This window comes from Gymnoscopelus braueri, assembly GCF_963280865.1.
Source record: "Gymnoscopelus braueri genome assembly, chromosome: 15".
Classification (NCBI taxonomy): domain Eukaryota; kingdom Metazoa; phylum Chordata; class Actinopteri; order Myctophiformes; family Myctophidae; genus Gymnoscopelus; species Gymnoscopelus braueri.
The window spans coordinates 9,706,418-9,722,069 of NC_137620.1; the positions used below are offsets into that span (position 1 = coordinate 9,706,418).

General features: G+C 42.2%; 1 protein-coding gene across 1 annotated transcript in view; it reads left to right on the forward strand.

Annotated features, from left to right (window-relative positions):
* Positions 1-11,804, forward strand: part of sh3tc1 (SH3 domain and tetratricopeptide repeats 1) — a 254,841-nt gene extending 243,037 nt beyond the window's left edge. Inside the window, exon 21 of the transcript XR_013934552.1 lies at positions 11,786-11,804. The gene's annotated coding sequence lies outside the window, so the exon portion shown is untranslated. The remainder of the gene's footprint in view (positions 1-11,785) is intronic.
* Positions 11,805-15,652: the final 3,848 nt, after the last annotated feature.

Below are 15,652 nucleotides of genomic sequence, written 5' to 3' on the forward strand. Positions count from 1 at the left end.
TGATGATGATGATGATGATGATGATGATGATGATGATGATGAGGATGATGATGATGATGATGACAGGATACTTTATTGTCAGACTGGTCAGAACTTTTTCTTGCATAATCAAAAGAAGCATTATAGAAGTTTTAGACAAGAGAGCACTTTCTCAGAGAGATGTTTTTCCTCAGTTAGATTACGGTGTTAGACATTAATAATTCCATCAACTCTAGTTTAATCACACTGTGTATGGGACCTACTTAAGAATATCAATAATAAACAAGATCGTAGATAGACTTTTAATTACTTATTTTCTGCCATGGCAACCTAAAAAGCGGCCAATCACAGGCACGAACGATCAGGCTATGGGAACTGGCCTCTACCTTCGGATGGGGGGGGGGGGGTGTGGGGGTGGGTGGGGGTTGCTAAGGTCGATGAGGGGCACTTTTGGGGGCGTTGGAGGAGGAGGAGAGGTGGGGGGGGGGGGCAAGGGGAAAGGGTGAGGGGGAGAGGGGAGGGAGAAGGATTTTCTTGTCGAATACATCCCATCTCCTAGCAACGGCCAGTGAGGCTTCAACAAGTGGTTGCCATGGATTTGGGGGCTAAGTAAGTGCGTGGGAGACGCTTGGCGGTGGATGACTTTAAAGTCGTTACGAGAAGAAGCCCAAAGCTCAACACAAGAGGGGCTCTGTGTGCGTGTGTGTGTGTGTGTGTGTGTGTGTGTGTGTGTGTGTGTGTGTGTGTGTGTGTGTGTGTGTGTGTGTGTGTGTGTGTGTGTGTGTGTGTGTGTGTGTGTATGTGTGTGAATCAGGTGGTGGTCACCCAGTGTTTTTCCTTTTTTTATGCACTAGCTGGCATTTGCTTTGCTGACACACAATTTACTCATAAACCCATTTTTCTCTCCCCCCTTGCAGCTCTTTGGGGGCTTTTGATGCCACTCTACGCCTTGTGGGTTAATTTACGTCAGTGGGTTTCCCGAATGTTTAAATTTCAAGGACCCTCAGTTTGGTATGCAATACGCCACCGACCCTCATAACTCTGAGAGTGTGCAAATGAAAAACCAAATGGACTCTTACCCATTTGTACACACACACACACACACATGCACACGCACACGCACACACACACGCACACATGCTTCCATTTCTATACTCTCAAAGTTAGTCTCAAAGTAAAGGGTCGATTTGGTTCCTGACTATCAATAATTTAGCTGGGGACCCTTTGGAACCCCCTCGAGGGCCCCTGCGGGACCCCAGATGCCATATGCCTGTGCGTAGGGCGGGAATCTGGATACTGTAATTTCACTGTGACTGTGTGTATTGTGTTCTGTTCTGGTTCCCAAACCTTTTAGCTCGAGACCCAAAAGACACATTTGATGGCCTCCCGGGACGCAAACTAGTGAAAATAGCAGATCTGCAAGCTTGTACATCTGCTACTGTCACTATACTTCTTAAAAGTTTTTATTATTTTTTTATTCATTGATTATTTCTTTTTTAATTTGTGATTAAAAAAACATTTTAGAAAATTAAAAAATATATATTTTTGAAAATCTTTTGAAATAATTAAAAAACTAATATAGGAAACATAAAAAGGGGGATATTAACTCGCGACCCAACCCACTGTTATAGAGTCAGCGTATACTGCTGTATACTATTGTTTTGATGGTGCTTTTATCTTTTAAGTTATTCTTACCCTGACCTTTTTTCTTTTGTAAATCTACCCTTGCTGTATCTTACAGTTCTTCTCTTACTCTGTATCTGTACCTTAAAGTGCTGTGCTGCCTCTGGAGACTGAATTCCCCCCCACGGAATCAATTTAAAGGTCCATCTGCCTCACTTTGAGAAGAACCAGTGATTTACTCACCCTGACTCATGGCCAGCTCAGCTCTCTTGTTGACGGGGTGTATTATTTTGTGAATGAAGCCCTCCTCAGTGATTGGAGGATTATATAAAACGCTACTAGATAAAAGAGAAAAGGAACAGATTCGTCAACCTCCTCGCTCCTCCAGGAAACGGCTTCATAAAGGTTGCCACGGCGACGGTCCATGCGTGTTTATGTACACTGTATACCTGCTGCATTCCTCCGCAGGGCCCATGAACCACTCCTCTACTGCACGCAAACACACATGCACGTGCACACGCACTCACACACGCACTCACACACGCACACCGCGCACGCACACACACACACACACACACACACACACACACACACACACACACACACACGCACACGCACACGCACACGCACACGCACACGCACACACACACACACACACACACACGCAACCATTGAGGTATAATCCAAAATGCTAACTGACTTTAATTACAGCTTCCATAATACATCAAAAAATAAGTCTTGCTTCAGTTCTTTAACATAACTTTTCTCAAAGTGGGGTCCAGGGACCCTCAGGGTTCCTTGAGGGGTTCCAAATGGACCCTTGCGGGTCTGTGACTCTACAAATGGAACTGGGGTCCTTGAAATGAAAGTTTTCATGTATTTTTATGTTATTTCTTTTCATTATTAGTTATTCTGAATGAGGGCCTCCCCCGTGGTCACCACAGAGGAACAGTTGCTTGGTAAGTTGTGTGCTACCACAACTGTTCCTTTGTGGTGACCAAGGGGGAAGCCCTCATTCAGAATAATGAAGATAGAACAAAATATAAATAGCTGAAACAAAGAAAAGGAAGAATGGAATGAAGAAAAATACATGAAATGCGGAATAATGATCATAATAAAAACAAAAGAAAAACTAACAAATTCACCCGTGAGAACACATACTATTTTAGGATCCAGATGTCAGCTAAAATAAAACTCTGCACAAGTTCTAAAGTATGCACTTCAAAGTCCTCTGCACCGCTCACAAATGCATTGCATAGATAAATATAGTTCTTTGACAGACAGCCTGTCTTACACACAGACACACACACCCGCCTTATTATGGTACACACCCTCGAATGTACTGTGTGTCTGCACACACACACACACACACACACACACACACACACACACACACACACACACACACACACACACACACACACACACACACACACACACACACACACACCACACACACACACACACACACACACACACACACACACACACACATACACACAGACATTCAAAAATAAATATTTTTACCTTATACTGTACCTATAATAGCTGATCTATATACATCAGTTATGTGTGTTAGGCACAGGCATGCAACTAAGTGCAACAACCAACTCCAACCCTAACCTCTAAATACCTAATGCCAACTTGAATCTTTTCCTAATTGATATAGCCTAACTAACAATCTTTTTTTAACCATAAAACAGTGCTTTCTCTTGTGAGGAATAGGGAAACTGCCCTCACAATGTCTATGTCTAAATTGTACTATAATTGTGGGTATAGTTGCCAATGTGACACAGCTCTGTTTACACATTACTGTATTCCCTTTAATTGTACGCACAATCCTTTTCTGACACCTGCTTTGGCAATGTAAACGTATGTCTTCCCGTGCCAATAAAGCTCCTTTTAATTTAATAGAATAGAACAGATATTTGGCCCTCACAAGTATAGCAATACAAGCACACACACACACACACACACACACGCGCACGCACGCACGCACACACACGCACGCACGCACGCACGCACGCACGCACGCACGCACGCACGCACGCACGCACGCACGCACGCACGCACGCACACACACACACACACACACACACACACACACACAGTATTTCTACATTGCAGTATTGATACTTATACTCAAGTAAAAGTACTTTTTCCACACTGACGCACGCACGCACGCACGCACGCACGCACGCACGCACGCACGCACGCACGCACGCACGCACGCACGCACGCACGCACGCACACACACACACACACACACACACACACACACACACACACACACACACACACACACACACACACACACACACACACACACACACACACACACACACACACAGGAGCCAAAGAAAGAAAGAAAGAAAGAAAGAAAGACATCAACAGGTATGTGCATGTGACTGATTAGGGCCCCTCCCATGCATGCAGCGCTCCAGGTCGTTGACAGAGGTGCTGTAGCAGCCAGGCTGTGCCATGTTTGCACACAGCCAGGTGAGCCAGTGGGTGTCTGCTTTCTTGGCAGCTAGCCGCCACGGTTGGATGCCGTGTCACGGCGCACTCCGGATCCGCTGCATTTTTGGACGCACGCTCACTCACTCCCCGCCGCAGCTGAGGAGGCACTCCTGTCACGCAATGGGCCTGGGCTGGGGCGGGTGTGTGTGTGAGGGGGTGGATGGAGAGAGAGAGAGAGAGAGAGAGAGAGAGAGAGAGAGAGAGAGAGAGAGAGAGAGAGAGAGAGAGAGAGAGAGAGAGAGAGAGAGAGAGAGAGAGAGAGAGAGAGAGAGAGAGAGAGAGAGAGAGAGAGAGAGAGAGAAGAGGAGGGGAGGGGAGGGGAGGGGAGGGGGGATAAAAGCAGTGGTTGAAGTAAAAGTAGTAATACCATGCTGTAAAAATACTTTCTTAGAAGTGAAAGTCCTGCATTCAAAATCTTACTTAAAGCGGCACTATGTAACAATTTCTTTGAATGAATACATTTTAATTTAGTCCAATCTGTATGGTAGAGTATGTTAATACAATATAACTTATACAATTGGGCTGGTTGTATTTTGTCTCCCTGCCCTTCTATTGAGACATTTAGATCGTGTCAAAGGTCATGTCTCACCTCCTAGACACAGGATCTGACACCAATGTTGACCTGATGGTTCAAAGATTCAATTTACCGTATCTCCTGAGCAAGCAGGCAGGCTCTATTAGCTCAATGGTAAAACATTTCAGCACTTGCACAGGAAACAAGGTTCAAATACGGGGTAGAAGAGGAAAGTTACATAGTGCAGCTTTAAGTTGATGTAGAAAAGGATTAGAATCTATATATAGGCCTACAGTAGAATAAGAAAAGTAAATGTACTCATTATTTTATCAGACTATAATTATTGATCATTAACCACCTAAGACCTATTTTATACTTATGCCTTTTTTTAGTAAATCTAAATCTGCAAATTAACTAATAACTGAAGCCGTCAATGGAAATACTCAAGTAAAACCGTAAAACTGTACTTAAGTACAGTACTTGAGTTTCTTTCCCCCACCGGTTCTCAAAACTTCTTCAAGTCAAGGATCCCCAAAATTATGTATTTGGCCGCGGACCCCCATCTGAAAAGGTTTGTACCAGTGACTGCAAAGACCTTGGGGATGCATGACAAGGGCCTCAAAGAGGCTTTTCTTTCTTAGATTTTGTATTTTTACATGAATAGTGGCGGTTCTTGCATGATTTGATGTAATGAGGTCCTCCACCATTATAGCTGTGAAGGTGAAAGAGATGGAAGCATACACACACACACACACACACACACACACACACACACACACACACACACACACACACACACACACACACACACACACACACACACACACACACACACACACACACACACACACACACACACACACACACACACACACACACACACACAGTACAGGAGCTGAGGGAGAGGGACCGGAATTGCACTTGGCGATATGAATCAGTGTTTTGTCTGTACAGTAGGAAATGCTATCTACAAACGTTATCTACAAAGATAATTAGCCGCTGCAGGATATGAGAGCTGGGTGACGGACAGACAGGCCACAGATAAACGGCAGAACCTTCTAGTAGACAGATGACTTTGACCTGTGTGTCCTCTATATCAGTTAGTCTTCTCAAGCCAGACAACAGTTACACAATCTTCGAACGCTGCATAGAGTCTGCAACTATGCGCCACCTGAAAGCTGCGAACGGAAGCTATCATTTCTAAGCTTCAGACCTCCAAAAACAAACGGATACGACTGCTTCTCGGCCTAAAGCCCATGATCCACCCGCTCCCAACACACTTTGCTAGTTTGGGATGGCTCAGGGTAGAAGACGGGGTTAAGAAAATATCAATGGGATTGGTATTTAAGATAGTTAAAGGGACAGTGCCCTCAATACCCTCATACCTGACTAACTACTTCTCCAAAGTGAGCGACACCCACAGCCACAACACCAGAGGGAGCGACCATGATCTGGTTCTGCCCAAATTTAGAAGAAACATGGGGAATACCCTGACACCATCCATCTAAGGATGTGAATCACTGTTTTCTTTCAAAAATGGCCTGAAAAAACATCTATCAGGAGACCACAAGGGGAGGTAAATGTAATTTCCCATCAAAAGGAGGTGTCATTTTCCTTTTTCTCCTTAGTACATTATATAGTGTTCTGTATTTGTTGATGACATGCATTATTGTGTTACTTTTTCATGCTATGTTGATTAATTGAATACATAGGACCAATATTGTGTTATCCTTTTAGCCTTAATGTCTGACTGTACCAATTAAGTGCTGGTTATCGTTGCTGTCGGGCAGAAACCTCTTATTTCCATATTCTACCTTTTTGTTAGCGTCCTACTTGCAGCGTCACACAAAAATAGCAAAAGTAGCAGCTATACAAGCTCGAAACGCGGCGCGAAACGTGGCGCATAGCGACGCGTTTTGCTATTTTTGAATTTGAATCCTGAAAAGTAACAGTTTTGAAAATCAAATGGGTCGAAGCATGTCGTCTCTGTTGGGTGGAAGCCCCATATGTCCAAAACTTTTGGACAGAGATGATATTATTCGACTCATTTGATTTTCAGTTGGACACATTTATGTGACCGCGAAAGACGAAACGGAAGTGGGTGGGAGGTTGACATCCACTGTAGTTTCTTCGTATTTTCACCGTTTGCATGGTTGAAGCTTTTGAGAATGGTGTGAGTGAACTGTCTCGAGAGACTATCTATCAGTGGTGTGCGCAGGCGGTGTGTGCGTGCCATTAAAAAAAAGCTACACACTCCTTGAGCAACAAGAGAAAACATTCCACAAATACCAAAAATACCAAAAAAACAAGAGGTATCAATATGTGCAGTGGTAGCAGAGTTTGGATCCAACATGACACCAGAGATGTTTGAATGTTTTTTGCCAGGAACCCAAAGTAAAGTATTGTACTTTTTTACTCCACTACAATTATTTGACCGTTTTAGTTACTACTAGTTACTTTGCAGACTTAGATGATTAATACAAAACATGCATCAACTATTTAAAAAAAGCCAAAGTATAGGGCTTAAGTAATTATGACTTAAGCCCTATACTTTGCCCTTTTGAAAATAGCTGATTTACAAGCTCACAATGTCTTGCACGCGTTGTGAGGTTGTAGATCTTAAAAAAAAAAAAAAAAAATGGACAAAACTTGTCTGTAATTCTATTTTGGTGCCAATACTTTTTGTACTTTCACTCAAGTACAAACTTCAGGCCTTTTACTTTAACAGTGCATATATTTATATTGTGGTAATGCTACTTTTACTTAAGTAAAACAATCAGAATACCTCTTAAACCACTGTGTACAGATCAGGCTTAACAGCAAGGAACTCTGGATTATGATTAAGCCCCGGTATCCCTCTCTAACAGGTGGGGACACGAACACAAACTCATCCCTCCCTGTGGAAATCAAACCAACGGCTCTCTGAATAACATGAAGCGCTTACTGGAACCTGTGCTGCTGTCCCGACACGTAGCGTAGGACAGGGGTTCTCAAACTTTTTCATGTCAAGGACCCCTAAAATGATATGTATTTGGCTGCGGACCCCCAATCTCAAAAATATTTTGTGCCAAGGACCTCCAGAAGCAAAGATTTTAGTTAAAAATGTTCGCTTAAAAAATGTATATATATTCACAGATTTGCACATATTTTCAAGATTTTTCAAAAATAGCAGATCTACAAGCTCATAGCATGGTACGAAGTGACGCGCTATGAGCTTGTAGATCTCCTATTTTCATACAGGCAAAACATAAAATATGGTTAAAGTGGTTAAAATGATTGTGATGCTATATCAACTAATTTGGCCAAGGAACCCCCTGGTACCCCCCCAAGGACCCCTGGGTCCCCGGAACACACTTTGAGAACCAATGCCGTGGGGCCATCCTCAACTCACGGCCCATAATTGGAAATCTCTATTTCCTATTTCTTTTGCACATGTACATTCTACTCTGAGTGATTTCAATGTATTGAATATTTGCAGCATATTGGCATTTTATGTATTTGTACGGCGAAAATTTGCGCAGTTGTATTTTGCACAGTAAAGAAATGCACAGTTGTGATTTTATTGTTTTATTGAATACATTTTAACTGAACATTTTAAGTTGTCGTTTCCTGTCCAGCTGAGCTGGTCACTCAGCCAACCAGTTCCACCTGTGGAGACAGAAATGTTTGGTGCAATCATGATGGGCAGGTGCAATATGTGTAATATGTATGAGTGCAATAGAGACTAAAGTGCAATAGGTGTAGAGAAGTGCATTATAATGTGGAGTTTGACGGTTAGGTTTGATTGACGGTTAGGTTTGATTGAATGCTTAACCTTACCTGTCCTGTGTCTTCAGTGTAATTGGGCTGGATGCATTTGTAATGGCTAGGATATTTATGTTGTAAATGTGAAGAAGGAATCATAACTTGTGTAGTTCATAGAGTTTTAATATAATTTTAAAAGGGTTAAAGTTATAAGTATTTGTGTATCTGTATATTCGTTAATCTACCCCTTAACATGGTGGTAGAATCCTGACTAATTGCCTGAGCTGAGTATAAAAGGCTGCCAGATTCAAATAGACTCAGTTGTTGATATTGTTGACACGGTGGAAAGAGCTGAACACCACCATGCCACCTTTAACCTTTATGTCCTCCTTTTCACCATTTTTGGTGGGTGAATAAAGCACTTTTTGATTGCACTCTACCAGTGACTCTGTGCTGATTTCCAGTCGTGATTTGGGCCAGCCGAACAGCCTAGTCAAGGACCCCCAAATAATATAAATTGACAATGATATAAGATATAATAATAACAATAATTATGTATTTGGCTGGAGCCTTATCAGAAAGGATTTTGTGTCAGGGTCCCACATAATGGAAGATTTTGTGGTTGTTAAAAATGTTCTAAATTATTTCAAAATCTTTCAAGATTTTTCTAAATCTTTTGATATAGCAGATTCACTAGCTCACAACGCGTCAAAGATCCGCTATTTTCGAATAGCCAATGTATAAAATATGGTCAAAGTGATTCAATTTTGATGCTATATTCACTAATTTAGCCGGGGACTCTCTGGAACCACCTCAAGGACCCCTGGGAATCCCTGGACCCCCCTACTAAGAGAACCAGTGCCTTAGGGCTCTCAACGCAGGGCCTAATTGGAATTCCCACTGGTCCTTCTCCAGATCAAACAGGGATTTTGCTTCTGTGGCCCCCAGATTATAGAACCAATGACATCGCTGTTGACATCATGCTGTCTCATTCTGTCCCCATTTAAAACAAGATAAAAGGTGTATTATCCTTTTTACCCTGGGTGGCTTGTAACTCCATGTATGATGTACTACAGTATTATGCCAATGTCTTATATTTTTATGGTTAAAATATCGTTGCTGTCAGGCAGAAACACTGTAGCTCCATATTCCATTTTCTTTCATGAATTAATGCCCTATTTTATGCTGACAATGCGTCACCAAAAAAAGATTTGTTTTGGGCGAAATCTTTTGCCATGACATATCTCTCCATGTCTCTCCAGATATTTAACCATTGAAAAGTATTAACACAAGATTGTGAAGAAATAATAAATAGATTGGCTCCATTGGAACACAGGTATCTTTTTTTGTTTCCTGAAAAGTAAAGATTTTGGACGTACAAGGTTACATATTTCATGTCTTTTTCAGTGTTTTTTAGTCCTGTCTGGTTTGCTCTGTTTATTATCCGGCTTTAATTTTATAACTGTATTTTGTTTTTCTAGAGTTGTGATGTGAAGCTCTTTGGAATCCACTTAGAAAGGTGCTTATAAATACACTTACATTATACTTTACTTACTTACTAAGATACTGTAGGTTCAGACTTTCCTGTAATGCCTCATGGTTCATGATGTATATCACACATAGTTATCACATCATTTTGCTCTCTTTCCTCACTGCTGAAACGCCTTAAAACCATTCAAACTGCTCCAAAGGCGTAGTATTATCAATGCAGTGTACTGTAGGCTACAGTGTGTGTGTGTGTGTGTGTGTGTGTGTGTGGTGACGCATCGGGCCTCGCTGCGGTAGGGAAGGCCTGACTCGCTCCCTCATCCCTCAACAGTAGCTGTCAGTGCAGACACCCTCCACTGGCAGCCCCTGATCTACACACCGATAACACACACACACACACACACACACACACACACACACACACACACACACACACACACACACACACACACACACACACACACACACACACACACACACACACACACACACACACACACACACACACACACACACACACACACACACACATTACACCATTTAACATGGTATGGCACTGTCTAAGAGTGGACAAAATGCAGCACTCGTATGCAATGTAATCATTCATGTTAGCACATACGGATGAGTAGGGACACGTTGGTGTTAACCACTTATTACCCTATATCAGTGGTTCTCAAAGTGGGGAAAGTTCGGGGACCCCCAGGGGTCCTTTAGGGGGGTCCCCAGCAAAATGAGGAGCAGTTCAATTTGACTAGAAGTCAGACCAATGAGAAAATGTATAAAGAATTACTATTTAGATAATGTGTTTGTCTGTACTACATCAAATCTAAAATCGTCTCTTATGGAGGTCTCTGGCACGACACCTTTTCAACTGGCGGTCAGCGACCTAATATGTAGAATTATTGGGGGTCCTTGCCATGAAAATGATTGAGAAACACTGTCCTATTATACTTTGTCATATTATGACAAATAGTGATAATAGCCATTGTACCTGCAAGCTAAAAGTGAGTTTGTAGGTCTGCTATTTATTTTTCTTTGAAATGTTTTGAATGCCTTTTTAAAAGCTTGCCTACAATTACAATTGAGACGTCAGGTTGAACGTGATTAATGAAAGTGTATTCCTGAACTCCTGACGTTGCCTGTGTTCGTGTGTGAATGTCACAGACCTGACACGCTGTGTCTGATTTATGAGAACGTATAGAGACATGAAGAGCATATCAGCCGTTTGATAGCGAGGCCTTTACGTACGTTCTACACACCTACTGCAGCTATGTTCTCGCAAGTGATGGAAGAAGTACTCACATGTTTTACTTGAGTCAAAGTATCGATACCCTGTTGTAGAAATCGTCGCTTACAAGTACAAGTCCGGTATTCAAAATTGACTTGAGTAAAAGTACAAAGGTACTCATTATGCAGAATGTCCCATTTTACAAGTTCAATATGTATTAAAAATACTTTGAAAATAGCCACTGTATATACAGTATAGGGCTGAAGCGGTTAATGTATGTTTTGTAATAATAATCGAAATCTACAAAGTGACAAGTAACTAAAGTTTCAAAATGATTGTGGTGGCGTAAAAGTACAATATTTTCCTTTGAGTTGTAGTTGAGTAGAAGTAAAAGTATTGAAAATTGGAAACATTATAAAAAAGTACAGTACTTGAGTAAATGTACTTAGTTACTTTACGTTCTACACACCTACTGTAGCTATGTTCTCACACGTGTGAAGCCGTTTCTGATGATGACACATCACTTGGTCTTGAACACACGCAAAGGTCGAGGGTTACTTCTATCCGTGAGTCACAATGACGTGGCTTGCTGGCGTGATGGAAAGTTGCTAAATCAATTTAACTCAAGTACTGTACTTGAATCAGCATATCAGCATTTTTGATTGATTGATTGAATGCTTTATTAGTAGTCAGAAATGTAAACAGCACGTGATACAGTCAGACATTAAAGGTAGGGTAAGTGATTTTCTTTGGTTAGAATAAGTGTTAAATAGCTCTATATTCTGATAGTAATCATTGATAGAGTGTTTGTTGAGTAACAGGAGTCTCCATGTCTCTCCTGCTCTTTATTAAACAGAAAATGCATTTTCAGGCCAGGATGCCAATTTAATCCAATCAGGAAAAATAACCCAGACAGGATACAGACTAATTAAGTGCAATTGGAAGTGATGACACAAAGAAATGAGCAAACACAATTGGAACTGGAACAATATATTTAAAAAAAGATGATAAATGGGTACTCTCTCCTGATTGGCTGAAAGTGTGTCACCTGCATTTATTTTGTGTTTATTAAAGAGCTGGAGACAGGGAGACCCCTGTTATTGAACAAACACTCTATAGCATTGATAACTATCAGAATATAGTGCTTTAACCTTTTAACAAAAACCTTTTTGTTTTAACCCAAAAAATATCACTAGTACAGTACTTAAGTAAATTTGACTTATAGCTACTTTCCACCACTGGGAATGAGGCTGGTCTTGATTGCAGGTTTACCCGTATAATGAATGCAGCGTTCTGCAAGGCCCTGATATGATATGAGCTCTTCTGTGTCAATGTAGCAGCCAGCCAGTCAGCCAAGCAGTGCAGTGGTAACTCAACACCCCTAATGTCATCTAGCTCATTGTCACCTGTGTGAATGAATTGTTAGGAAGAACCCGACATGTCAAAACTCAACTGAAATTAAATGTGCCGCGACCGCAGCCTTGGCTACTTTAGGATGTTTACTGTGAAAACACGAGACGCTTGTTATTACAAATAAGTGTCAACTGTGGTTGCGTGTGTGATTGTATGTATTCTGTCCTTGTTTGGTTTTGTTTGTTCAAATCCAATCTCAGCTACAATAACAATTATTTCTTAACTTTACAGAGTGACTGCCACAAAGTTATAAGAAAAAAAACAAGATGACCTAGTTTGTCTAAGTTTACCTAATTTGTTTTTAACTTTGCACATTTTGCTACGTGTTAATGCATATCCTCCGTTGATGTTTCTCTTTTGTTTTGATGCTTTGAATAGTTTTTGTTGAATTGTTTTAATGTTTTTCATTTTGTTTTAACTATGTACAGCAGTTTGATTTGATTTGATTTGATTTGATTTGATAATGCACTGTTTCTCAAAGTCTGGTCCAAGAAATTCGGGGTCCAAGAAATGTGATGTTACAGACCTTATGGGTCTGTAACTGTGGGTGTGTACAAATGGAACCATTTGGTTACAGTTGTATACACTCTCAGAGTTATTAAATGAACACAGGTTCGGTTCAGTGATTCTCAACATTTTTCATGTCAAAGACCGCCTGTTTGATATGAATTAGGCCATGTGTGGACATGGCCTAAATCTGGTGCTGATCGGTCCAGTGGTTTGCAAGAATTGTCCTGGACAGACAGACAGACAGACAGACAGACAGACAGACAGACAGACAGACAGACAGACAGACAGACAGACAGACAGACAGACCCTCTTCTAGACTGCTTCCGAGGAGCCATGCCGTAAAAAACATTGTTGTTCGATTAAAGTCGATGAACTAAACAGGAGCTCAGAGGAATTGTGTGAAACACTGAGACAGCTCTGTCAGGTGTCCAATAGAAACCACTTCTGAACTGTCTGTTTTTTCTTATCTCAATCAATGCGAGTTCCATTGAACTTTGCAAGTCCTGCATGTCTTCACACTACATTGGTAGTCGGTCCGTCTGGGGTGAACATTTGGCCACGCAACGCATTGTGAGCTTGCAGATCGGCAATTTTTGTAGACGGTAGAGGGGGAAAATAATCAGCAGAGAAACTAAGTATATACTGTTAGTATATAGTGTTATTAACTATTCTGTATGGGTTGTCATCACATCATAAGTCAAAGAAAAGTCTTTGTTTGGAATCCATACTTGAAATGCCTCCATACACAAACAAACCGTCATTGTGAAGTACTTTTTTACAGCAGATGCAGACTAGAATTTGACGTGTTTTTGTTTTGTTTTGTTTTCTTCTTTCCCAGGTAACTTACCCCATCATGTCTGACACAGACAGACACACAGACAGACAGACAGACAGACAGACAGACAGACAGACAGACAGACAGACAGACAGACAGACAGACAGACAGACAGACAGACAGACAGACAGACAGACAGACAGACCACCTGAGCGGCCAGCTGTGTGGCTCTCCCTGACAGCCGGCAGTCAACAGATAAAGGCCTAATGCCACTAATAGAGCCAAGTGTTTGCCAAGCCCTGAGAGACTGACTGACAGCTAGCTCTAATGAGGTGAGGAGAGAGAGAGAGAGAGAGACACACCTTGGGCAAGGAAGGGACGGTTAACAAACCCAAGCCCTGTTTTTGTACGTTGTCGTCCAAGGTTGTCGTAATAGAAAAGAAAATAGTGAAAATAGCTGATCGTACGCTATTATGTAATAGCTATTACGCTATTGCGACACTGTTAATATGGTGTCGTAATAGTAAAAAGAGCAAAGAAAAAGAGTGAGTTGAAAAAAACGATTTGAAAATGTTTTTGAAAGAGACAAAAGTGAGACACTTAAAGAGAGAGAGAGAGAGAGAGAGAGAGAGAGAGAGAGAGAGAGAGAGAGAGTACACTGTACACAGTAGTACACTGTAAGAATCTTGGGTGTCAATTTAACTCCACGCTCACAGTTAAATTGACACTCAGGTATTTGACAGTGACAGGAGCAGTGAAAACGGTGAAGGTGAGATTAGAAGACCTCGGAATCACCGACCGAGCCTGCCCTGGTGGAGTCTATATTTGTTTTCTCTGTTTGTGTGCACAAGGAGGGTACTGTGTGTGTGTGTGTGTGTGTGTCCACAGGTGTGTGTGTCCACAGGTGTGTGTGTGTGTGTGTGTGTGTGTGTGTGTGTGTGTGTGTGTGTGTGTGTGTGTGTGTGTGTGTGTGTGTGTGTGTGTGTGTGAGACGCCTTCATGGGAAAGCACAGAGAAAACGCCCTGCTCTGTGTTAGAAAAGAAAAATAGCTCTGCAAACACGCTACATTTCTAGATGCCCCGATAAACAAGAAGCGGGGGAGAGGGAAAAAAACATGTGTCGCATTTAAAGGTGAACCGCCGTGACCGGACCACGCCAGTGGATGAAAGGGCCCGCCGTCCATCCGCCTCTGTTTGGTCCTTATCTACACGACACAGGCATTCATGGAACACCCCCGTGCAGGTGGGGGAATGGTGCGTTCCGTGTTTGGGGTTTGTTGTTCAGAGATAGGCCAAGAGGGGTGGGAAATACAGGTTGTTGATTGGCTCGATAAGCGCCGGGGCCACACATGATGAGACAGATCATAGATCAGGCTTTAAAGAGGAAATTCTCTTTCAGCTGATGGCTGCTCAGATGGTCATGATGAGGGGGGAGATGTTAGGGGTTAAAAACACGAACGCTAGCATCCCTATTCTGGTGGCAAACATTCTGTGAAAATAGCTGTTCTAGCTTGTAGACTGGCTACTTTGGGCAAAGATATTTGACGTAGAGGGGAAAGATAAAGGGGCCTAGTATTGACCCCTGGTGGACCCCAGTCAACTAAGTATATAGGTTTTAATTGCGCAGGGACACTTTGACACGTATACTGGGCGAGCCGTAGGGTCAAACTGGCTAGCTTCTGATTACCAGACGGCCTCACTACCCACTAAGCAGTGGGTGCCCCCAACTACAGTAGTATGGTTTTGTGTCACGATCTCTGTCCTGGCCTCTGTCCCTGCCGTGTGTCCCCCTTCCCTGTCAGTTTTGCCCTGTTGTGACTTTGCTCTGCTCCTAGGCCAATCTACTCTCCCCTCCTAG